The sequence below is a fragment of the Hemitrygon akajei genome, chromosome 18 (assembly GCF_048418815.1).
Source record: "Hemitrygon akajei chromosome 18, sHemAka1.3, whole genome shotgun sequence".
NCBI classification, from domain to species: domain Eukaryota; kingdom Metazoa; phylum Chordata; class Chondrichthyes; order Myliobatiformes; family Dasyatidae; genus Hemitrygon; species Hemitrygon akajei.
The window spans coordinates 13289564-13315618 of record NC_133141.1 but is presented as its reverse complement, the minus strand read 5'-3'; the positions used below and the strand labels follow the sequence as shown (position 1 = coordinate 13315618).

The following is a 26055-nucleotide window of genomic DNA, read 5'->3' as shown; positions in this document are numbered from 1 at the left end:
TAATAGGTTCTATACTTTAGGGGGGAAATAGACTTTACAAAATACCTTTCAGATTGCATGTATAAACTTGGGTGTAAACTATATTCTGCTAGCAACATTTACTTATTTTTTTTCACTTGCTAGATCTCCAACTAGATGCAATTCATAAACACAATTATAATTAATACACACCTTTCTGTTAAGTAATTTGTTATGTCACACCCATTAATTGACCTTGAGAAGATTGTTACACGTCTTTAATTTAGAGGCAAGAAGCGAATACTAGTGGGTTAGTGAAATGATTGTAGAAGTCCAGAAGATCACGCGCCTTTACAACTGATAACTTTGGCAGTCATAGGATCTTCAGGTATGTTTGACGCCAACCACATCCAGACAAGAGGTATGAAAGAAATGTCTTTTTAATTGGAGGAAGCGTTTTCTTTTCCTGCGTAAACATATACCAACGCAAAGAAATGCAAGATGGTTAAAGATCAACAGAAGAGCTTTGAATAAAAAAATCCTGCAATTGTTTAAACTTATAAGGAAATTTCAACGTTAATTCTTGAAAAATAATTATTTCACTGACCATGAAAGAGCAGCAGCTGACGGAAATAAGCTCGGTATGTCTAGGCTCTCCCAAAATTTTGCATCAAATGAAATCATTAAACGACAGATGCTGGACATTTGAAATAAAAATAGAAAACGATGAAAACATCAAGTCAAGCAACATCTTTCTGACCTGTTGTATGTTTCTAGCATTTTCTATGTTTTTTTTTTAATTTCAGATCCCGCATCGCTATCTCAGTCGACCACCTGTCAGATATTTTATTCAACATCATCACCCACTCGAATTTACATCTGCCTTTTGTGGGATCTTGCTCTCTGACAACAACGGGTACACGTGAAAGAAATTCAATGAATATAACTTTAGAAAGCATGGTATTAACTCATTATTTATTTGATAATTAATCATTTATTTTGATCACAAATCTCATTCAACATTATCCTGATGTTGGCAATTCCACTATCCAATAATGTTTTGATCCAATTCAATAATAAATGTTCCTCTTTTATCAATATTAATTTCTTCATTGTTGTGTATTTGGTTTAATAAAATATACTTGTGGAAAATAAATTAATTTGAAATCATTACAATTTCACCTTCTAGGCTAGGGGAATGGTTGCCTAGCCGGGGCACTAGGACCCGGTGGAATCCCTGAAGTAGCTTTCCACCTGCTGCAATAGTGGGAGACGCTGCAGTCAAACTGTGTGCTCGTCTTTCTTTATATTTTAATGGTGAATCACGGCTGCCTCCTCCATCACTTTGCAAAATCACGTTCAGGGTTCTTTCTAGCTAGGCGATCTTTCCCAGCTCACTCAATTCAGAGAGGCGGCTCGGGTGAATCGCTACTGACACGGCCCCAGGACCAGGACAGTCTGAAGTTTTCTGCACTTCCTAGACTTACTGCTGTTCCTTCCTTCCGCTCGATCTAAGGTACTTCAGCAACTTGCCTTGTTCTGTTTTTCTATTTCGTTTTGCAGTTAAAAACAACTTTGGGGTTTCTTTCAATTCCTGATGGACTCATTAAGTTACTCGGACTGAATGCGCCTATTTGATGTAAAAGTTCTGACCGAGAGTAAAGCGAAACGGAATTGAAGCTGACGTGAGAAATCGCTTTGTGACTGAATAAATAATTATTGACTGTGAAACTTTTCAAATTTTATTTTAAGGAAGCAGAAATTTGGTAAAATACCAATGTGGTTTCCGTGACGGGATACGTTTCATTCTTTACGGTAGGTCCTTTAAAGTTTCCTGGGTGACATTCTTCCGGAACTTTCTTAAATAATTGACTTTGACAAAAGGTTACGGTCTTGAGGCTGATATTAATACGATTAGTTCGTTCCCCGTGGTTTGTGCAGGACTGTTCCATACATTTGGATGTTAAACTTACATGATACAATGGAAATTGTATGTGTTTGTCTTGTACTGGGTGTGTGAAATTGAGGCTCTCAAAGGGTTAAGATGGCTGCTCCCTTTGAATAATTTAATGTCCAAAGAGTTTTGTTGAACCAGTTGAGATGATTTCAGGGAAGTAAAGGAGAAGTAGACATTAAAATATAAATAAAACATTACAATTTAATGTTACGAAGCAATCTATTTTATTCACCAGAGTTTTGCTTCGAGTTCCTGGCTTCATTAGTTTTTGGGAGAGGGAGCGAGGCAAAGAGTCCTGTTCTCCTTTCAAGAATGTATGTTGAAAGAGATCATTAAAGCCATGGATGGGTAGATTACACCGTCTCAAGTTCTGGGTTTCAGTTTGTTTAAGTTTAAGATGTGATAGATTTATTTTTCCCTGTGATGACTGAATTGGTACATAGATTGGGTACTGTAGAACTGAGCCATATCAGTAACTGCAGAGATCAACATCTGGAGTGGGTATCCTGTAGCTGGTAGTGCCTCTGGGCTAAGATGGGGCAAACTGTAGCCTTCTGGCTCCTGATGCAAGAAAGTATCTTTTGTGCACAGAGGATCAGGTGTGTTAGTAAATGGCTTGTCAACACTCACTCTTGGCACACCTGAAAAATGCCACTTGGGGTAAAGATCACAGAAATCAGCCAGTCACTCGTCTCCTGGAGTAGAGAGTTTAAATCAAATATGTAGTTATCTTACTATCTTTCCTTTCAGTTAGTCCTGACGAAGGGTCTCGGCCCGAAACGTCAACAGTGCTTCTCCCTATAGATGCTGCCTGGCCTGCTGTGTTCCACCAGCACTTTGTGTGTGTTGATGTAGTTATCTTTGCATGTTTAGGATAAACTTCAGATTTCAAAAATCTCACCATTCCTGCTGTTGGCATCCATTCTCAGGACTCCTTGGTGCTGCATAATGGCACGGGTTTGCACAAAGTAACACAATTTATGTCAGTTAATGGATTGCAATGTGTGATGTGAAATATAAATTTGAAGTATTTCTGCGTAGTGAGGTATTTGATTGAAATTATGCCATTTACAGTGTTTTATATACACAGTTCAAGGGAAATTATCCCATGTATGTGTGTTGAGAGAAAGGAAAGTCAACAAATAATAACATTTTAAAAATTAAATTTGTACTTCAGAAAATATCTTTATCATGTTTTATTACAATCCTCAAATACATCAGACTATTACCCATGCTAAAACATGCTTACAAAGTAAGGCTTCATTATTCTGACTGATAAGGAAGTGGCACTTGTTAAAGGGAAAAGATTGGCCAGGATAACTCTATCCAAACAAGGCAAGATCTCATCCAGTGCCCCCATTTGTGGGGTATAGTTTCTGACAATATAGCACTATCTTAATATAGCATGGGTGTGTCAATCTAAAATGTGTTGTCAACTCTGAAATTAGACTTCAACAAACTCAGAAGTTACCTTGAATTACTTGGCTATTGTGAAGTGTAGCCATGACTAATTTGTTGTGGTTACAATTAAATATTTGCTGATGGCTTAAATATCTCAGCCAGCCAGTTATTATTTTGGGCATGTAGAACAAAATCCATGTCCTACACGTGAGAATCACATTTTATGAATCATTACTCTCCTAAATACTATTCAGAATTACCAGCTTTGATATAGAGTTTGTATTTGGCCTGAAGAGCTGATCCTGTGCCTCATCTTTAGTACCTCGCAGAAGAGGACAACAGCAAGTGAACTTTTAAAAAATCATCACAGTGTAATCGTCAAACTTGCTTGACCTTCTGGTGGCACAATACAGAAATATTAAGAAGTTACGTGTTCTCATTTTTTAAATAATAAGCTGAAGATATTTTTGTGTATGGTCAACTGGCATTCTACCATGGTAATTAATCTTGCAAAGCAATTTAATTATAATTAATAATGGTGTTTAATTTGTTTTTAAGCATGTTATTCATGTGTTTTAATATGCTTGTGGTTGCAATCAGGTTTATCAATCTTAATCCAACTTCTCAAAGCTAGACACCCACCAACTATAGGCAACTTGTGCAAAACGCATTGTGAGTTTTAGTCCATGTATTTGTATGAGTTGCCTATAGTTGGTGGCCGGGCTGTATCTGATCCAGGGTGGTCTGCTGAAGCATTGTTCGCGACTGTTTCCAGGCTACTGGTTGTGCTCAACTTGCCTTTTAGGTACTGGTTCAACAATTGAAACTATTGTAGACCCTTAGAACTCTACCTTGCCAAGCAGCAAACTTGCTAAAAAAAAGTGGTCAGTGGAAATATAAATGGGCTACAGAGGTTACTGTATTTGGAGGAGGAGGAGAGATTCCAAGACTTCACTTAGCATGTAAAATACCTGAATTATATTTTTATACACTTGAAAATTGACAAACATGCAAATCTTGTAATTGTTAGTAATTAAAATTCGATTCCTTGAGGATGTAAACAACATGTAAACAGTCCATGGTTGACTATTAAGCACCCACTTTTACACTAATTCTCTCCTAATTTATTCTCTCCATATTCCCATCAAATTTCCCCAGATTCTACTATTCACCTATGCACCTATTGTGGTTTAGTATTTGTAAGGTGTGGACTTTCCATAGAATGTCCATAGGTTTATGAGTGGAATTTTCTGTGCAGCTGGTATCTGATTTACGAAGGATTTTGCAGAAATGTACAAATACATTGCCCGTGAATTATGAGGTGCTATTCATTCCTGGAATAAATATCTTCCTATTCCTTGGCACGTCATTCAAATTAGGCATCATGCAATTAATTGCTTGTTAGAAGTACAGTGCAATAACTGTTGTGCAGTCACATGTAAGGCCTGTTCTGTGCAGGGAATTATCCCAGAAGTGGAAACAAGGTGAGGGACTAATGAATCTCAGCATGATAATGGTAATTGTGAGGTGGAATGTTTCACCTTGGGTACTCCTGATCCTTCGAGTGTAAAGGGAGCTTCAACATCTACTGCCATAACTAAGAATTTGTTAAATGCACGGCAGCAACTTCTATAAATTGGCTGCCCTTTTTAAACTGGTGACTGTTGCCTTTTTATGCTTGGCCGGAGTGAACTGTTGGCTCTGATCCTGGCAAATTGCTTACAAGAGAACATGGTATGATACTCATTGTGTCTCCTGCCTGTATCTCAGAGGCTGAAATGTAACAATATGAGACTATTTATGCAAGTTACTGATGGATGACATTTCCCATGTCAATCAACTGCTCACTTGTTCCTTTTAAATCTGAATGAAAAGACTTCAAGGTCATTTAGTGTATCCAGGAGCCCCCACAGGGAATTGTCAGGGTGGAATAATGTAGATTAGACCCAGTAATCAATAAAGATGGGGGGGAGGTAAGAAATGAGGAGGAGGAAGAGGGAAATTTAATTTTTTTTAGAAGTTCTTGTTCTTGAGTAAATCGTAGAGTAACTGTAAAGAGCTTGTATCAAAATAGTAACTTCATCAAAAAAGGGTGCTTGTACCCAATGAGATTTTGTCTCATTCAATAACAAACTTGCAGGCAATTTTTTTTTTTAGCCTTGTTAAAGTACAAGAAAGCTCAGTGGCAAAAAAAAAAATCTGTACATGTGACGACAGTGACTTTAAGATGTATGTTTATTGCACTAATTTTCCAATCTTCACATATTCAAAGAATCTGAGTGATGGATAGGTTCATTTTATGGTTATAACTGAACTTGAAGGCAAATGATTGCATTTTCTCGACAGTTGGGTGAAGTAGCCACAGGCCGTAAGTTTTGGAATTGGCCAATAAGTAGTGAGGGACGTATAGCCAGTTTGGTGATTTGATAAAGCCAAAACCTAGCTGATATTACACAAAGTTCAACTGGTGTGGCAAGGTCAGCTCCTTAAAAATGTAACAGTGATTAATTTAAATAATTTGCAATACAAACTTCAATTGCTCGTGGGGGGGTATTGTGTAGTCAAAATAGTTGTGAGGTTGTAATTGAGAGGTAGCTTGATTGCAGGATTCAGTCTATGATCTCATTCTTCATTTAAGACTGCAACACCCACTGTGCTCCTACTGATACTAAAAAAATGACACCGTATGTCTCCACAAAGGACGCACTCCCAGTCAAATCTGAGTCATTTAGAAGCTTTGTGAATTGAAGGGAAACTTTTATTTTCATTATTTTGTATATGATGAAGGGTCTTCATGTTGGGAAATGGAAACACTGCTAAAGTTTCCATAAAATTTAAGATTTTATAAAATTTCCATCCTGTCTCAGAACAGGTTCAACTTCCAACGATTGCAATATACTGTATTAGAGTTCCCTGGGTTCCCACACTAGCTATCCCATGCACCGATTCAAATTCGTAGCAGGTTGATGATATTTTTCCCATAGTATTTTTAAATGCAGCAAATAGTTTTGTCAGAGTCTATAGGTCTACTGAAAGTGAATTGATGTATGTCATTAAAATTACCCCAAATCCATTCACTGATGTTTAATTTGCCTTTACCTGGTATTGGCAGGCAATGGTTCCTTTTTAAGTCAGCCATTGCTTTAAGTTGTGCCTTTCGAGGAGGAGAAGAGTTCTCATTTGCCACAAAGAAAAAGCAATAGGATAGTGTTGTGGTGAGATTTACATCGTCTGTAGCAATCTGTAATAACAATGTCCAGAGCTTGTTAAACTGGTAGTAACTTTAAAGACCAAGGAATTAAAGCAACCAATTTCAACAGTGCAATTAACGACATGTCCTAATCACACTGCTGGCTTCAGCTTGCTTTCTAGTCAGAATAACTACCCTGATGAAGGGTCTTGGCCTGAAACGTCATCTCTTTATTCCTCTCCGTAAATGCTGCCTGACCTGCTGAGTTCCTCCAGCAATTTGTGTATGTTGCTCTGGATTTCCAGCATCTGCAGAATCTGTTGTGTTTAGAATGGGTACCCAGGAACCACTAGCCAGAGGAGGCTTGTATGGAGCAGAAACACTGGTGCAACTTGTTGAGGCTGTGCTATAAATGAAGGTTTAATTTTAAATATGGTCAAGAGCTAAAAGGGTACTTAGCTTTACAATCTTTAATTAGTTTTCATTACTTTTTAAACTTTGTTACCAGTACTTTCAATTATACCACACCCAGTATCCAATTATCTTCCTCTAGCTGGAAGATTAACTTTGAGTCAGTGTCAATAAATGTACAGAATATAACCCCACGTTAAAACTTAAGACTAAATATTCTGAACTGGGTGTGCGGGGTGGGGGGGGGGGGGGGGGGGGATTGACCTCATTCCACTACCTCTGATCCCGGCCATGGTGTCAAATTGAAAGGCTTCCCTTCCTGCTTTAAACAATTGCCTCTGGAGTTCTGTAAGGACTTTGACATGGTATGCACCTCTTCTATATTTAAATACTGCCCTTGGTTGAACGAATTCTTTCTGTTGCTGGTGTGTTGTAGGGCTGATTGTCTGTTGTTCAGTCTTGGATGAGTGAGTGCCACAAATTCTGGATGTTTGCCCCCATCCCCAACCCCACGGTACCAGTTACCCTGTCCAAAATGTCTTTCTGTCATCAAACAGAATATTCACAACTTCTATGTCATTCCAACTCATGATCTCAAAATCTCAAAGACACGTGGGGAGACTGGGTTGTGTCTTTTTTCCCTGGAGTGTTAAGAGTTTATAAAATCATGAGCAGCACAGACAGAGTGAATGGCCACAGTCTTTTCCTAGGATAGAGGAGCCTGAAGCTACGTAGGGGGCATTGGTTTGAGGTGAGATTTAAAGGGGACCTGAGGGGCAACACTTTCACACGGAGGCTGGTAGATACATGGACCAAGCTGCCAGAGGAGCTGGTTAAGATGGCTGCAATTTTAATGCTTAAAGGACATTTGGACTGATATATGGATAGGTAAAGTTCAGAGCAAGGGCTCCCAACCTGACCCCTCAGTTAAAGGTAAGGGTCCTGTTTTAGAGGGATATGGGCCTCAGGCAGGCAATTTGGTCGGCATGAACAAGTTGGGCTGAAGGGCCTATTTCTCTGCTCAAACCAAAAGCAGAGTATTGCTGATGTCAGAAGTCTGAATCCCTGAGGTATCACTTATCTCCAGCCATCCTGACTAATCTGCTGCTTTGAATATTATTGCTTTAGATTTTATAGAAGTAGGAGACAGACGTATGGCAGGTAAGGCCACAAGCGCACACTGTGCAGCATAGTTAAGATAGGCAAAGTCAGCATGTATTTTTTTTTTTAATACCCACCCTTTATGGCTGACAATCAATATAAACACACTTTTTAAGGACGTGTGCTGAGCCTGCTGCTCTGCTCTCTACATATGACCGCATGGCTAAGCACAGCTCAAACACAATCCATACGTTCACCAGTAACACCACTGTTGTTGGCAGAATCTCAGACGGTGATGAGAAGGCGTACAGGAGCGAGATAGATCGGCTAGTTGAGTGGTGTGACAGCAACAACCTTGCACTCAACGTCAACAGGATGAAGGAATTGATTGTGGACTTCAGGAAGGGGAAGTCGGGGAACACACACCAGTCCTCATTGGTGGGAAGAGACACAGCTTCATGCTCCTGGGTGCCAAGATTTTCAAGACTCTATCCTGGGTCCAACACATTGATGCGCTCATAGAGAAGGCACGCCTCTGTCTCTTACTTTGTTAGGAGTTTGAGGTGACTTGGTATGTCACCAAAGACACTTAAAAATTTCTACAGATGTATGGTAGAGAACATTAAAAGGCTACAGAGGGTTGTAGACTGGCCAGTTCCATCCTGGGTATAACCATCAAGGACATCTTCAAGAGACCGTGCCTCAAAAAGGCAGCATTCATCATTAAAGGCCCTCACCACCCAGGACATGCCCTCTTCTCTTTACTACTATTGGGAGGGAGGTACAGGAGCCTGAAGACTCACACTCAATGATTCAGAAACAGCTTCTTCCCCTCTGCCATTTGAGTTTGAACAGTCTATGAACACTATTATTTCTATTTTTGCACTGTTTATTTTGTAAGTAAAAGTGATTTTGTCTTTGCACTGTACTGCCACAAATAACAAATTTCATGCCATTAATGACTGTGCTAATAAACCTGATTGCACTGTTATAATTGCTGATATTGTTTGGCTCCGGGTCAATCCTGGCGTTTTTTGATCTGTGTCATTCAGTACCTGGTTTAAACTGAGGAAAGCAAAGTTGGAAAACTTCGCCTTTGATTTTAAAGTGATAGTTCTAGTACAGGAAATGGTTCCCAAGTTAAAATACTAGTTGTGGCAAGTGTGGTTATGACAGGTTTAAAATGTCATTAACTTTTCAGCTAACACTGAGCTGTTCATTTTACCGAGCAAGCAGTTAAACAATCTGGAAATGTTGGCTTTAAATAGATCTTGGTATCTTTTTGATAAGGTACTTGTATACATCAGGTTAGGCCATACCGGTGTGCACATGACTTGGTTCTTGAACCAATTGGCATAACCTTTATCACTAGAGTAGCAGAACTATGACCATTTTGATTACTTTTAACTAAAAATTGACCTTTTTACTTTGTTTTAATTGTGTTCTTTCTTATAAACATTAGTTTTTATTGTGAATGCTGCTTATATGATGTTACGTGCCTGCAGGGCTGCTGCAAGTTAGTTTTTCGTTGCACTTGTGCATACGACAATAAACTTGACTTTGTAGCTGCAGAATGATGCAAATTTCCACTGTTTCAAAATAAGGACTTTGCATTGTTATTAAGCCTTTGGTAAACTAATTTGTCACTAGAGAAGTTTTTAAAAATGTTGCAACAAAACCTTTAAGATTCTGCACCTAATAATTGAGTACTGACACTGCCCTTGTGGATGTGCCTTTGATATTATCTGTAGTCTCTGTAGTCTCCTGGATGTTGAGGTATATGGGTCAGAATATTTCCTGTCAAGCTATGGTACCTTTTGTGCAGGAGCATCACAGTTCTATTTTTGAAAGATTTTGCATGTTCTCCTGAGCTACTGCTTGAATCGGAATAGGTGTACAGAAACTATACACCTTTAAGCTTGTTCCCTGGCTACAACTGGGTATAAGACTTGATGTGCTATTATAATTCGGGTTATTCCCTAATCCTTTTTGTGCCCCGTGTGAAAGTCAGCTTCCCCTTGACAATCCCGTGCTTTTAAGTTGAAACCTAAGATGTGCCAAAAAACAAAATGTTCTGATGTGGGTTGAACAATCAACCTTTATACCATTGGGATATGCGCTGGAAATAGGAATGGATGTGACTCTGTAATCTTGAACTTGATAAATTAACAGAAGCACACTATACTGACAGTTTAGTGTGAGTTACATGACCTACTGGTTAAATGCATTACAACTATAACAATACAGAGGTGAGGATAAATCTACAGGTTAACGATCAATGAAGTATCTGATTGAAATCAAAACAAAAGCAGCAGTTAGTGGAAATCTAAAATAACAACACAAAATTCTGGAAACCTCAGCAGGTCAGGCTGGTTGAGAAGAGAAAAAGCTAATATATCATGTCACCCTGGCTTTGCCCTATCAGAGATGTTCTCCCCCCCCCCCCCCACCCTTGCTACCATTCAATAAGCATCTTTTCTTGCGTATATTGATGCGACCAAAGGGGTGAAGCAAGTGTTTTAATAGATTGAAGGAATTGTGCTCTGGTGTAAAGTGGACCTGAATAAATTCAATAAATTCCTGAAAAATCACTCCTCAACACTTTTTTCCTCCTTCAATCAATATATAGTATATACCAGCAGCAGCCTGGTTATATGTTCTCTTTAAACATCCATGACAAAATTATCTTCTTAAAATGGGATCAAACTGTTCCAGTTCCAATTACTTTTTTGTAGCAATAGATGAAAGTCAAAAGGAACTGTGAACGGAAACATTGCCCAAGCCAAAAGGGAATTGACTCGATTAGATTTAGATGCCACCTTAACAGATTATTCTGTCATAGGAGCAAATTTGATTTGGTGTTTCCATTTGTCCGTCAGCGCACTATCAATATAAATAAAGTTGAATCATCCTGCTTTTCTTGCCTGCAGTCAAAACAGGCCCTGTATATATTTCTCATAAAGACAATCCCAGCTTTACATTTGACACACTACTTGGTCTAATTGCAAATATGTGTTAACAAAAGCTGCTTCTCACCCCACAGCCCCCTTCCCTTGCCACAATGAATTGACACTGGATGGGAAATGGGGCAAGGGTACAGCTGACCTCCCATTCTTCTGCAGCTCAAAAAAAGCCAATCCTCTACAATGGGCAAAACAAATCTGCTTCCTGCTTGCACTTCCTCAACAGCACAGGAGAGGATCGAGATCATGCAAGGGAATTGTGGTTTACCAGTTGCACCCAAATTAGGTAATGACTCAAAGTTTGGATTTCTGTCCAGAGTTTGCCTTTATGTTCAGAGATGTATGAGTACTGTTGTATCCATTCTGACATCAACATAATTTTCCAGTAATGCTAACAGTATTAATGTGAAATACAGTGATGTTCCCTTATTTGTTAATGCGGTTAAGACTGTCAGTCATTTGGGTTTTACGGTATTCTTTTAGCTTGTGTTTCACTCCTACAGCTTTAGTTCTAAACCTCTTGAATTTACAGTAATGTGCAAAGGTTTTAGGCAAGTGTGTGTATATATAGCTAGGGTGTTTTTTATATCATTTCCCGCATGGGTTAATTTTGATTTGATGTGAAGCACACGCTAGAAAGACATCCATCTCCATCCTCTCACAAACAAGCGGCAATCTGCCGATGCTGGAAATCCAAGCAACGCACACAAAATGCTGGAGGAACTCAGCAGGCCAGGCAGCAACTATGGAAAAGGGTCCTGTTGAAGGGTCTCGGCCCGAAACATTGACTGTACTCTTTTCCATAGATGCTGCTTGGCCTGATGAGTTCCTCCAGCATTTTGTGTGTTGCCTGCATCCCCATCCTCTCTTTATTTAGCCTAGAAACAGCAATATCTGTGAGTCTTAAGTTTTTGTTAATATTGTTAAACATTTAGTAGATAGAGTACTGTGCAAAGGTCTTGGGCACTCTAGTGCTCTATATATAGAACAAAGATGGCTGCTCTTCCTGATGTTTACATAGGGTAGTTGAGGCATTTGTAAGGAACAATGTACTGAACAAAAACAACAGTTTCTAACAATGTTGAGTAAAACTGATATGACTTTGCCTTGGGTAGGATATTTTAAGACCTCTACAGCTACTCTTAACTTGTTCTTGTGGCTTCCATGATGTCATTTCCTGCCAACTATTTTTAATCCTGTAAGCAACTTTGCCATAAGATGCATTGAAACACCCATGGGTTGAAATCATGCTTTGTAATATTGTCGCATTAATGTTCATTGCACTAGTATTGACAGGTTTGCTTGCAATTTCCTCTGACCTGAGTTAATTAGCATTGTGGGACAAAGTAATTTCAATGGGACACGTTGAGCATGAGAGGGTAATATCACACATGGTGATTTCACACTATTAGAGCTGGCTGAATGATGCAGAGTATTCAAGATCACATCCATGGGTGGCAGGGAAAGGCTTTGTGCGTTTTGCACCATTAGTTTTAATAGAAATGCAACACTACAAGGTCCCTTTTCATGCAGGTCGGACCGTCTGTATTTCCTTTGATCAAACCGGGCCTGAAGGATGCACCTTACATACCCTGAACCATTTCATTGGGTTCCTGGCCATAATTTAATTACAACAACAATCCCCAATGATATACTAATTTGTTCTCTTATGTGATACTAGAAAGACATGCAGCTATTCAGTGAAAACATTGTATGTACTTATGCTGAATTTTTAAATAAAAACTCATGTTCTTGGTCTGTGTGTGTTGTCTATCTATCGACCTACCGTTTTTTATTTGCACAGTTTGTCATCTTTTACACATTGGTTGATTGTCAGTCTTTAGAATTAGAATTTTTTTATTTCTTACATCCATCTTGCAACATGAAGTTAAAATCTTTATGTTGCATCCCTGTTGCAATGTACAAGCAATAAATAAGGGAAATGTAAGAGTATATTGCCCAAACACTAAGACTGTTTTGTATACATGTATGTCCAGTCAGATACAATGTACAGACAGATATCAATCCAGTCAACGTGTATTGATCAATCTGATGGCCTGGTGGAAGAAGCTGTCCCACAGCCTGGCTACCGTACCATTTGCCATTGTAGTTTTTCACTGATTCTCAAACGAGAAAATCTGCGGATGCTGGAAATCTGAGCAACACACACAAAATGCTGGAGGAACTCGGCAAACCAGGCAGCATCTATCAAAAAGAATACAGTTGATGTTTCGGGCAGAGACGTTAACTGTACTTTATTCCATCCATGCTGGGTAGCTCCAGCATTTTGTGTGTGTTTTTCATTGATTCTATTGTATTTGTTCTACTATGTACGCCTACAAGAAAATGAATCTCGGGATAGTGTTTGGTGGCATATACATACTTTGATAATAAGTTTACTTTGAACTTTGAGCTTATGTGGTCATATAGGCTCCAAAGTTCCATCTTTAGCCTTCTCCAATTTTCCATTGATATGCAGCATGTTGCTTCCTGGCAATATACCAAAAAGACAATAAATTATGACTATGTGGCCCAATACATTTGCCTGGGTAATATTTGACCAATTGCATTTCTGGTGGAAAAAGTCCAGGTTGAGTAATGCACCCAGCTACTGGATGTGTTAACTTGATACTCAGTTGCAGAGTGTATTCATGTGTACCTTCAACCTTAGCCTTTTGCTTTGTTTGTTCTTGTAACTTGTAGTAAGTTTTGTATTGCACTGCGCTACCTGCCACGAAACAACAAATTTCACACCACGTCAGTCACAATGAAAGTAAACTAACCATAATATAAAGGGAATACCGAAAGCTTTTTCAGATGCATAAAGAGTAAAAGAGAGGCAAGAGTGGACATCGGGCACCTGGAGAACGATGTTGGAGAGGTAGTAATGAGGAGCAAAAAAATTGGCCGACAAACTGAATAAATGTTTTGTTCACTGTGGAAGACTTGCCAGAAATTCGAGAGTGTCAGGGGACAGAAGTGAGTAGTTACGACTACTAAGGAGAAGGTGCTTGGGAAACTGAAAGGTCTGAAGGTAGATAAACCACCCGGAGCAGATGGACTGCACCCCAGGGTTCTGAAAGAGGTAGCTGAAGAGATTGTGGAGACATTTAGTAGTGATCTTTCAAGAATCACGAGTATCAGGGAAGATTCCAGAGGACTGAAAAATGTCACTCCACTCTTTAAGAAGGGATGGAGATAAAAGACAGGGAAATTTATAGGCCAGTTAGCCTGACTTCAGTGGTTGGGAAAATGTTGGAGTCCATACTTAAGGTTGAGGTTTTAGGGTATTTTAAAAACACATGCTGAAATAGGCCAAGGTCACCATGGTTTTCTTAAGGAGAAATCTTACCTGACAAATCTGTTGGAAATCTTTGGGGAAATAACAGACAGGATAGACAAAGGAGAGTCAGTGGATGTTGTGTATTTGGATTTTCAGAAGGCCTTTGACAAGGTGCCACACATGAGGCTGCTAAGCAAGGTAAGAGCCCATGGTATTACAAGAAGGAACTAGCATGGAGAGAAGATTGGCTGACTGGCAGAAGGCAAAGATTGGGAATAAATGGGGCCTTTTCTGGTTGACTGCCAGAGACTAGTGGACTACAAGGTTTGGTGCTGGGATCGCTCCTTTTCATATTATATGTAAATGATATGAATGATGGAATTGACGACACTGTAGCCGTGTTGGTGGATGATATTCTATGAATCTTACGTATTCTACGCAAGATTCGAACAGAAGAGGAGCGTCCCACCCCCCGGATGAACCGGGCCTGGTGGCATCAAGATTCATCGTCACCGAGGAGGACATTAGAAGGGCCTTCCTGAAGATAAATCCAAGGAAGGCGATGGGCCCAGATGGTGGCCCGGGATGGGTTCTTCGGGCCTGTGCAAGCGAGCTAGCTGGAGTGTTTGCTGACATCTTCAACTGCTCCCTGCTTCAGTCTAAGATCCCCTCGTGTTTTAAGAAGGCAACAATAATTCCCGGTGCTGAAGAAGAGTAAGGTGGCATGCCTGAATGACTATCAAGCTGTGGCTCTAACATCAATTGCTATGAAGTGCTTCGAGCGATTGGTTATGGCACACATCAACCATAACCTACCGGTCAACCTCGACGCTTTGCAATTCGCCTACCAGAGCAACAGGTCAACGGCAGATGCCATCACTCTGGCACTACATTCCTCCTTAGAACACCTGGAGAATAAAGACTCATGTGTAAGGCTCCTTTTCATTGACTACAGCTCTGCCTTTAATCCCATCATTCCAAATAAACTGATTCCTAAGCTCCGGAACCTGGGTCTTAGCACTCAGATCTGCAGCTGGATCCTCAACTTCCTCACAGACAGGACCCAGGCTGTAAAAATAGGGGACAAGCTCTCCTCTACAATCACTCCAAACACTGGTGCCCCACAAGGCTGTGTACTCCGCCCCCTGCTGTACTCACTGTACACCCATGATTGAGTAGCCAAGTTTCCATCAAACTCAATATATAAGTTTGCTGATGACACCACAATTGTAGGCTGTATCTCAGGTAATGATGAGTTTGAGTACAGAGAGGAAATTAAGAACCTGTTGGCATGGTGCGAAGACAATAACCTATCCCTCAATGTCAGCAAGACAAAGAAATTGGTTGTTGACTTCAGAAGGAGTAGCGGACCGCACGACCCCATCTACATCGGTGGTGTGCAGGTGGAACAGGTCAAAAGCTTTAAGTTCCTTGGGGTCAATATCACGAATGACCTGACTTGGTCTAACCAAGCAGAGTCCACTGCCAAGAAGGCCCACCAGCGCCTTTACTTCCTGAGAAAGCTGAAGAAATTTGGCCTGTCCCCTAAAACCCTCACTAATTTTTATAGATGCACCGCAGAAATCATTCTTCAAGGGTGCATCACAACCTGGTATGGAAGTTGTCCTGTCCAAGACCAGAAGAAGCTGCAGAAGATCGTGAACACAGCCCAGCACATCACATAAACCAATCTTCCGTCCTTGGACTCACTTTACACCGCACGCTGTCGGAGCAGTGCTGCCAGGATAATCAAGGACATGACCCACCCAGCCAACACACTTTTTGTCCCTTTTCCCTCCGGGGGAAGGTTCAGGAGCTTGGAGACTCATACAGCCAGATTTGGGAACAGCTTCTTTCCAACTGTGATAAGACTGCTGAACGGATCCTGACCCGGATCTGGACCGTATCTTCCAGATATCCGGACCTGACTTTCGGTGGGTTTTTTTTGCACTACCTTACTTTCCCTTTTCTATTTTTTATTTATGATTCATAATTTTTATTTTTATTACTATTGATTTGTACTCCAGGGAGCACAAAGCGCAGAATCAAGTATTGCTGTGATGATTGTACGCTCTAGTATCAATTGTTTGGTGACAATAAAGTAAAGTACAAAGACAGGTGGAGATGCATGTTGTGTTAGGGAAGTAGAGAGTTTGTGGATGAACTTGGACAGATTAGGAGATTGAGCAAAGAAGTGGCAGATGGAATACAGTGTAGATGTCATGCACCTTGGTAGAAGGAATAAAGGCATAGACTATTTTCTAAATGGGGAGCAAATTCAGATATCCAAGGTGCAAAGGGACTTGGGAGTCCTAGTGCAAGATTCCCTGAAGGTTAACTTGCAGATTGAGTTGATGGTAAGGAAGGCAAATGCGATGTTGGGCATTCATTTACAGAGGACTAGAATATAAAGGCAAGGATGTAATGCTGAGGATTTATAAGGCCACATTTGGAATATTCTGAGCAGTTTTGGGCCATGTATCTGATAAAGGATGTACTGGCATTGGAGAGGGTCCAGAAAGAGTTAATATAAGAAGGCGCATTTGTTGAATCTGGGCCTGTAATCACTGGAGTTTAGAAGAAAAAGGGAGCTCTCATTGGAATCTGCCAAATATTTTAAAACACAGATAGTGGACATGTGGAGGATGTTTCCAATAATGGGAGAGTCTAGGACCAGAGGGCACGGCCTCAGAATTGAAGGACGTCCATTTAGAACGGAGATGAGAAGGAATCTCTTTATCCAGAGGCTGGAGAGTGCTGTGGAGGCCAAGTCATTGGTTGTATTTAAAGTGGAAGTTGATAGATACCTAATTAGTAAAAGTATCAAAGATTAAGAGGAGAAGACAGGAGAATAGGGTTGAAAGGGAAAATAAATTGGCCATGATCAAATAGTGGAGCAGACTCGATGGAACAAATGGTTTAATTCTTCTATGCCTTATGGTCTTATAATAAACTAGATTCTGATAGCTCATTTTCTATCCCAACACTCACCACACCTACTATAGTTTAGTTTCATTCACAAACGTGAATATATGGCATATCATACAACACGTCTGTCAGGGTGCCATGATGGTGTAGCAGTTAATGCAACTCTGTTATGGCTTGGGGCGTTCAGCGTACAATTCTGTCACTGTCTGTAAGGAGTTTGTACCTTCTCCCCATGAACCACGTGACTTTCCTCTGGGTGCTCTGGTTTCCTCCCACTCTCCAAAGTCTTACTGGTTAATTGGTCATTGTAAATTGTCTTGTGATTCAGCTCATGTTAAATGGGCGGCGTGCTCAGCTCGGCTCATTGGGCTGGAAGTTGTTCCATGCTGTGACTTTAAATAAACAAGTAAAGATAAATTAAAAGTTGTGAAAATCTGGGGCAGAAGCATCAATCCATGTAGTATCCCACTTGTCAGAGCCTACTAATATAAAATGACTTATTTTATTCCCAATCCTACAACCCCTGTCAGTACATTGCCCCTAGTTCTACATGGTGTAATGACATTGGCCAACCTCTCTGAAAATCCAAATGTACTACATGCATCAGCTCCCCTTGTCTATTCTACTAGTCACACGCTCATGGAAGATTCCAGCAGATTAATCAAACATGTTACTTGGTTATTTCTGTGGTCATAGCTAATTTAAAACAATGCATTAAGTGCACTTTATTTATTTATCTGTTTAGTGATATGATACGGAACAGGCCCTTTTGGCCCAATGAGCTGTATCACCCTGCAACCCACCGATTTAATCCGAGCCTAATCACGGGACAATTTAAAATGGCCACTTGACCTACGAACCGGAACATCCTTGGACTGTGGGAGGAAACTGGAGCACACGGAGGAAAAGCACGTGGTTCATCGAGAGGACGTACAAACTCCTTAGAGGTGCCAGTGGGAATTGAACTCCCAGCTCTGCACTGAGCTTGTGAAAGCAGAGATATTTTTTATTAGAATTAATGCACTATAATGAAATAGTGTTGCCTTAGCTACACCTGTGGCTCATCAGCAATTTGTTTTGCACAGTGCTGGTGTAGAGAGTGTCCCTTGAGTAGAATACTAACATTGCCCTATAATAACAGGTTTACGTTAAACACTTTGGGACATGTTTGTTCTGCTGAGTTAATATTCCTCTTGCTCAGAATTCCCAGTTCTAAGCAATACACACGGAATGCTGGAAAACCTCAGCAGGTCAGGCAGTAAATATGTACAAGAATAAACAGTCGATGTTTTGGGCTGAGAGCCTTCTGCAGGGCTGGAAAGGAAGGAGGCAGATGCCAGAATAAGAAGGCAGGGAAGGAATATAAGCTAGGTGAAAGGTGGAGGCAGGTGGGGGGTGAAGTAAGAAGCTGGGAGGTGATAGGTGGAGAAGGTGAAGGGCTGGAGAAGGAATTTGATAGGAGAGGAAAATGGAGAATGAGAAGGAGGAGGGGATCCAGAGGGAGGTGATGATCAGATGTGGAGAAGAGGTAAGAGGCCAGAGTGGGGAAGTGAAGAAGAGGAAAGGAGGAAGGGAAAGTTACTGGAAGTTAGATAAATTGATGTTTATGCCATCGTGTTGGAGGCTACATAAATGGAATATGAGGTGTTGCTCCTCCAACCTGAGGGTGGCCTCATTGTGGCAGAAGAGGCCACGGACCAACAGGTTGGAATGGGAATGGGGATAAGAACTGAAATGGTTGGCCACCAGGAAATTCCACTTTTCCCTAAGACCATAAGACATAGGAGCAGAATTAGGCCATCTGGCCCATCGAGTCTGCTCCACCATTCCATCATGGCTGATCCTTTTTTTCTCTATCTCCTCCTCAACCCCAGTTGAAAGGACTGTTTGGAGCCCTGAATGGAGGTTTGGGAGGATGTGAATGGACAGGTGTAACACTTCTGCTTTCAGGGATGAGTGCCAGGAGGGAGATGAGTGGAGAGGGATGAATGGACAAGGGAATCACAGAGGGAGCGATCCCTGTGGAAAGGCTTATGGGACAGTCGGTGAGGACAAGTGAAACTCTATTCCTGTTAAGGTGAGGAAGATGGGGTGAGTGGGAATGCTTGGGAAATGGAGGAGATGCAGGTGAGGGCAGCATCAATAACCTCATACTTTGAAGGAGGGCGACATCTCTGATGTCCTGGAATAGAAAACCTAATCCTGGGAACAGATGTGATCGAGATGAAAGAACTGAGAAAAGGAAATAGCATTTTTACAGGAGACAGGGTGGGAAGAGCTATAGTCGAGATAACTGTGGGAATCAGTAGGTTTATAAAAGATATTGGTTGACAGTTTGTCTCCAGTGATGGAGACAGAGAGAGATTGAGAAAGGGGAGAGAGGTGTCAGAAATGGCCCAAGTTAATTTAAGAGCAGGGTGGAGGTTGGTGGCAAAGTTGATAAAATTGACGAACTCGGTATAGGTGCATGAAGCAGCACCAATGTAGCCGTCAATGTAGTGTAGAAAGAATTTGGAAGCCTTACCAGGGAAGGCTTGGAACATGGACTGTTGCACATAGCTAATGAGAAGGCAGGCATAGCTGGGGCCCACACGGGTGCCCATGGCTACACCTTGACTTTGAAGAAAGTGGGAGGAGTTAAAGGAAAAATTGTTGATTGTGAGGACCAGTTCTGCCAGATGGAGAAGAGGAAACTGGTTGTGTCTGTTGTTGAGAAAGAAGCGGAAAGTTTTAAGGCCTTCTTGGTGGGGATCAGAAGTATATATTTCTGTGTATAATAGAAATGTGTATGTGGTGAACTACATATACCTGTCTGGACACGCCCCCTGCTGACTGCTCCTGTGGCTCCTCCCACAAAGGTGATGGAGGTCTGAGCCCGGCCTCTCTGTCTCCAGGATGTAGTATGGTGGTCACTCACTGCTCGTTCCTTCTTCCAGTCAATAAAAGCCGATACCTCACCTTTACGTCTCAGAGTGAGTTCTTGATGGTGCATCAGTGTATAAGGGACTGGACAGCAGAGATGCATACATCAGGATGCTCTTTATCAACTGCAGCTTAGAATTCAATACTATCATCCCCTCAAAACTAATCAGTAAGCTTCAAGACCTTGGTCTGAATATCTCCTTGTGTAATTGGATCTTCGATTTCCTGACTTGCAGACCTCAGCCAATTCCGATTGGCAACAACATCCGCTCCATGGTCTCTATCAGCACAGATACACCATAAAGCTGTGTACTTAACCCCCTGCTCTGCTCACTTTACACCTATGACTGTGTGGCTAAGCACAGCTCCAATGGCATATTCGAATTTGCTGATGACACCACTGTCGTAGGCCGAATCAAAGGTGGTGATGAATCAGCATATAGGAGGGAGACTGAAAATCTGACTGAGTGGTGTCATAACAACAACCTCTCCCTCAATGTCAGCAAGACCAAGGAACTGGTTATTGACTTCAGGAGGAAGAAACCTGAGGTCTGTGAGCCAATCCTCACTGGGGTATCAAATGTAGAGAGGGTCAGCAACTTTAAATTCCTCGGAGTTGACATTTCAGAAGACCCGTCCTGGGCTCAGGGTGTAAGTGCAATTATGAAGAAAGCACAGCAGCACCTCTACTTAGGAGTTTGTGAAGATTCAGCATGACAAACTTCTATAGATACACAATGGAGAGTAGATTGACTGGTTGCATTACAGCCTGGTATGGAAGCACCAGTACCCTTGAATGGAAAATCCTGCAAAAAGTCGTGGGTACACCCAATCCATCATGGGTAAAGCCGAGCACATCTACACGGGCCATTGTAGCAGGAAAGCAGCATCCATCGTCAGGGTCCCCCAACACCCAGGTCATGTTCACTTTTCACTACCGCCATTCGGAAGAAGGTACAGGAGTCTTAGGACTCACACTGCCAGGTTCAGGAACAGATATTACCCCTCAGCCATCAGGCTCTTAAACCAAAGGGGATAATTTCACTCAACTTCATTTGCCCCATCATTTAAAATGTTCAGACAACCTAAGGACTCATTTTTAACAACTCTTCATCTCATGTTCTTAATATTCATTGCTTGCATTTGTTTGTATTTTCTTTTATATTTACACGGTTGTTGTCTTTTGCACACTGGTCATTTGTCTGCCCTTTTGGGTGTGGTCTTTGGTTGTATCTACTGTGAATGCTTGCAAGAAAATGAATCTCAGTGTTGTATGTGGTGACATACATGTTCTTTGATCATTTGCTCTGAACTTTGACATCCATGGTGATAACGAGAAGTTAAACTAGTTGATGTCTTGTCAGCAATTAGAGATGAAATGGTACAGAGAAGGCAGAAAACCAGAGTTGACTGCTCAAGAAGAGGAGGGTGGGTTGGAGACAGGAGGAGGGGTCATTGGTGTGGGGTGGGGAATGCTTGCCAAAGAATTGGGCTCTGAGACGGAGGTGACAGAGGAAGAGCACAGTTCCCAGTTCTAACTTGCCTTCTACTTGGTAAACAGATTATTCAACAAAAAGCATGAAAGCTGCCTTTTGACTTTGAGTGTTTAGACTATGTGGGGGAAACTTGCACTTTTTTCTCCTCAAATTAAACCCTTTATTTTGTTTTTTTTTGGACAACAGGGCCACTTGTGTGTATTGAAAGGGAACATTGGATCTATTTCTATCCAATTAGAATGTAAGAGATCATTTGGTTGATCAATAAGGCCATGTTGAGCACCTTTTAAGTTAATGTTACTCCACCCGAAAGAGTGCTGTATTATTGATGGCCCTGGCAGTACAAATGACAGCCTGGTGTACAACTAACCAGACATTGAATAGCCACTGCCATTGACGTCAGTCATTGAAATAACTGGCACAGAAGCCCATTAGCTGAAGATCGGGATTTTTCCCTACTACCCCCATTACAAGATGGTATGATGTCAGTAAGGTACGCTCTTGTCTCTGCCTGAGTACACTGTTGTGTGGTAGCACACTATCTGGTAAAATCTCAGGACTGCACCAGCCTGGCAAGAGGTTGAAAAGACTTTCTGATAGTTGAAGAACAACAATGTCTCTGAAATTCCCTGGCATGCCCTCTGCCTCCCAGACTGGATAATGATCACGTCACAAATATTCCTCTGCCATGCTTTAGAACTTCGGCAGGGAATCTGTGTGCTCCAGACGCTGCCTTATTCTTCAGCTGTCGAGCGGTTGAGTCTGCGGTTCCCCACTGGCCTTGTCACTCGGCCTGGCCCCACAAAACCTGACAGAAAGCAAGTCATCCCAGATCCCAAGATAGCGTTGAAGATAAATTCAAATTGTTGCAAGCTAATGCTTCCATTTCCTGAAGTAGTATTTATGGCCTCTCTGAATGAGGTTGTCTATTTAATGTTGGTGTTTGGCAGCTGTGCAGACTTGCCTGCCAGGAGGCAGAGTGGGATTGCAATAGTCATGACTTAGCCACTAGTGCGGAGAGTTTTATCCCATCTAGTCTAGGCTGGAATTAATGAGAGGACCCAAAGGGACTGCACTACCAGCCTATTAAATAACGCAACTTCTGATCAAATGGATTTTTGCATGATGATACAGAAGTACTGCAGCTGCCTTCAAAGAGTTAATATGCTTAGACATTTCTGGCATGGATATGTTCCAGCTTTTGCATCCTGCAACAGAAATGACTCCAGTCCTTGCCCAAGGATACAGACATTACTAATGGGAAAAGGTGATAGTATATTCTTGAAACTGAGTATTTTTATTTTGTTTCTTTAAAAATAGGGCGGAACTGGAAACAGAAAAATGTCAGTTTGGGCCTGGAGTTGGGTGGAAATGAGGTCCAAGGCAGCCTGTGCATGCTGATATATCCAACAGCTACCTCACAAACCTACAAATTGTACACGGTAAGGATCCTCATCTTGATTTCCACTTTGTATGTACGATTTGTAACGTAACTACAGATTTGCTAGCAGGCTGCAGCCCTTGAGAAACTGCCCAATAGAACTGCTAAACCAGGTAATGCTCTTTAATCCTCTCTTCCAGCTTTATTTGTGTCTTGAGTTGAAGTATTCAAATACATCTATGCCTTTGTGTGTATATATGATGAGTTAGACAATTAATTGCTGCCTAAGAAAATGTTCTGGAAAGGAGTCAATACTTTGAGATCTTGCTGTCACATTACGATGTGTTCTGCCTGTAATTTTTGTGGGTATTATGCATCAACTATTGTAATAGATGCCCATTAAGGTGAGGTTCCTCAGCCAACAGGCTCTGTGCCAGTTATTTCAATATTTGAAGATAATAGTGCCTATTCAATATCTGGCTAGTTTAGTGCCAGGCTAAATCATTTAGTAGATTACACCAAGTTAGTTCATTCTATTTTGGTAAGTTTTTGCACCTTGCAGGGTCAAGAATTTTGTGTCTCTTTCTTAAATGGTTACTTTCCTTGCAAAGTTCAGACCATACCCTGCTCACTGCATAGTTCCAATGTGGTTGCCAAACAGGATAAAGGAATTATATTTCTTGTGTTTTCAAAGGGGCACAAGAGAATCAATTCTACTTTGAGACGTGGAATGTATATTCCATCTTTTATACGTCCTGTTGCTTTGATTGGCAGCAAGAACTGATCAGAACGAATTGAGTCTCTACCTGATCAACATTGTGCAAAGTGTCTTCCAAAATACTCTCTGCTGGCTGAAGACTTCAACTTGCTTGTAAACCAGCAGTGTCTAAAGTCATTTATTTTCTGAAGTAGGAGATTCACTGTAGATGAGCGTAGCTCACGGGATCCCAAGTCAAAATGTTGCTTGTGCTTCTGGACTTGTTTTTTCCTTCTGGCATTGTAAATGTTTCTAACTTGGAATTGTAATGAGCACCACATCCTTTCCACACCAATGTATAACCACACAATGTAATTTCTTTTTTTATTATTATTATTCATTCACAGGATGTGGGCGTTGCTGCCAAGGTCAGCATTTATTGCCAATCCTTAAATATCAAACCAAATGGAAACGGCTCCTTTGATTCACTGTCTGTGCCATACACCAGACAACCACCTACACTAATCCCATGCTATTCTCACCATATTCTGCCCAGACACCTATACACTAGAGCAATTTACAAAGGCCACTTAACCTACTAACCTCATGTCTTTGGGGTGTGGGAGGAGACTGGGGGGGGGGGGGCACATGCAAACTCCACACAGACAGCACCAGAGGTTGGCTCCCTAATTGCCCTGGAGAAGGTGGTGATAGTTAAGGCGGAGGTTGATAGTTTCTTGGTAAGTCAGGGCATGAGGAATACAGGGAGGGAGCAGGAGATTGGGTCCGAGAGGGAGAAGGATCAACCCTAATTCTGTTCCTATATCTTATGGGTTTATGGTGATGAGTTGCCGCCTTAAATTGTTGAAGTCCTTCTGGTGAATGTCAGGGATCGTTGTGGAGTTCTAAAATTATGGATAAACTAAAATGAAAACCAGCCTTCAGGAAATAAATCCTGTACACAATTTAACTTCCAACTGATATTTTGTGGATGGTGAAACCAGTCATTGGGTGTGGGACTCTCTGACACGGTCCCATTGAAACTACATAGGGAAAGACACTAGGTGAATGTTCCTGCTATTGTAAAAGGTGTACCACTGCCACTTAAGACATAGTTCAGGAGAGGTCTGTTTTATCACTTTTGGTGGGGGGGGGGGCAGCAAGGCGTGGAGATGGAGGGGGTGAGGGAAGTATAAAACATCACATTCTTCTCTCCCTCCTTCTCTTCACCTCTGTCTCCCAGCCCCTCTATCTCCATGCCTCCTCTCCTCTTTGCCCCTCTCTTTCTCTTCCCCCCCCCCCATGGGTCAGTTTTAGTGAGTCACTACACTGAAGATACTGGGGTAACACTCAGTGGTAACGAAGGAACAGGAATGCAGTTCCAAATCGGTGCTGTGTGCTCTTGGAGAGAAGCTGCAGTTGGCGTTGGTGTTGCCGAGTTCCTGCTGCCTGTGTAGGCCCCATGTGCTCGAGAAGTGCCGTAGGAACAGCTTTGACAAGTCGCTGTAATGCATTCTGGACATGGTACACATTGCAGTGATGGTGTGCCTGTGGTGGAGGTCATGAATAGAATTGATAAGATGGGGGTTAGGATGCCAATCAAGGGAGCCTGGATGGGATCAATTGTCTTGACTGGTGTTAGAGCTGCCTTCGCCTAGATAAAGAAAGAGTGAGTTCCATCACTTTTCTGACCTGTGCCCTGAGTTGAAGGATTCCGCTACAAAGATGAATACTCTTATTATTGACGTTAGGCACACTGTTACAATAGGAAAGCTTTTTTTCCCCGGGGGGGGGGGGGGGGGAGAAATATCATTTAAGTAACAGATTGTTAATCCCAAACTGAGAGGTTTGCTATTGTGGTTTGTGAAAACCCATTGCGTTTCTGTGGCTCCTGTAGAGTCAGAAACCCAATGCATCAGAGGAGTGATAATTGATTAAGATGAGTATCCAGAGGAGAAAAGATTGAGCAGCACTGGTAAAGGGTCCGTTGGCCTATTGCTTCCACAGCCGACTGCCATGTTTTGCACTGTGACAAACATTCCCAGCTCCTGAGGAAAGATTCTTCAAAGTTTCCCTATTCAGCTCAAAATGCCTAAGCCAGTAGATTGCCTGCTAAGGAAATAACTTGGAAATTATTATATTCTCATTCAGCAGTCAATCATTTCTCTCAGTGCTTGACTCAATAATTCATCCAACTTCTGTTTCAATCGACACAATAGCTCCTTTAGATGGGGATCAAAGAATCCATTCTTCTTTCAGAAGTGCTCGGGTGGGAAGAATTTGATACCATGCAGGTGTGGTCAGAGTGGTTTTGATACTGGACTAGGAAGCTGAAAATCAAACAACCAAGGTAGTACATTGTAATTT

General features: G+C 41.4%; 1 protein-coding gene across 4 annotated transcripts in view; it reads left to right on the top strand.

Moving 5' to 3' along the window:
• The first annotated feature begins 272 nt into the window (after positions 1-272).
• Positions 273-26055, top strand: part of LOC140741108 (polypeptide N-acetylgalactosaminyltransferase 6-like) — a 74696-nt gene continuing 48913 nt past the window's right edge. Inside the window, exons 1-4 of one of the 4 annotated variants that reach the window (XM_073070869.1) lie at positions 273-346; positions 765-918; positions 1711-1773; positions 22931-23052. The gene's annotated coding sequence lies outside the window, so the exon portion shown is untranslated. Of the gene's footprint in view, positions 347-573; positions 600-764; positions 919-1229; positions 1475-1710; positions 1774-22930; positions 23053-26055 lie in introns of those variants that run through there. The other 3 variants (XM_073070868.1, XM_073070867.1, XM_073070870.1) reach the window with 3 other exon arrangements.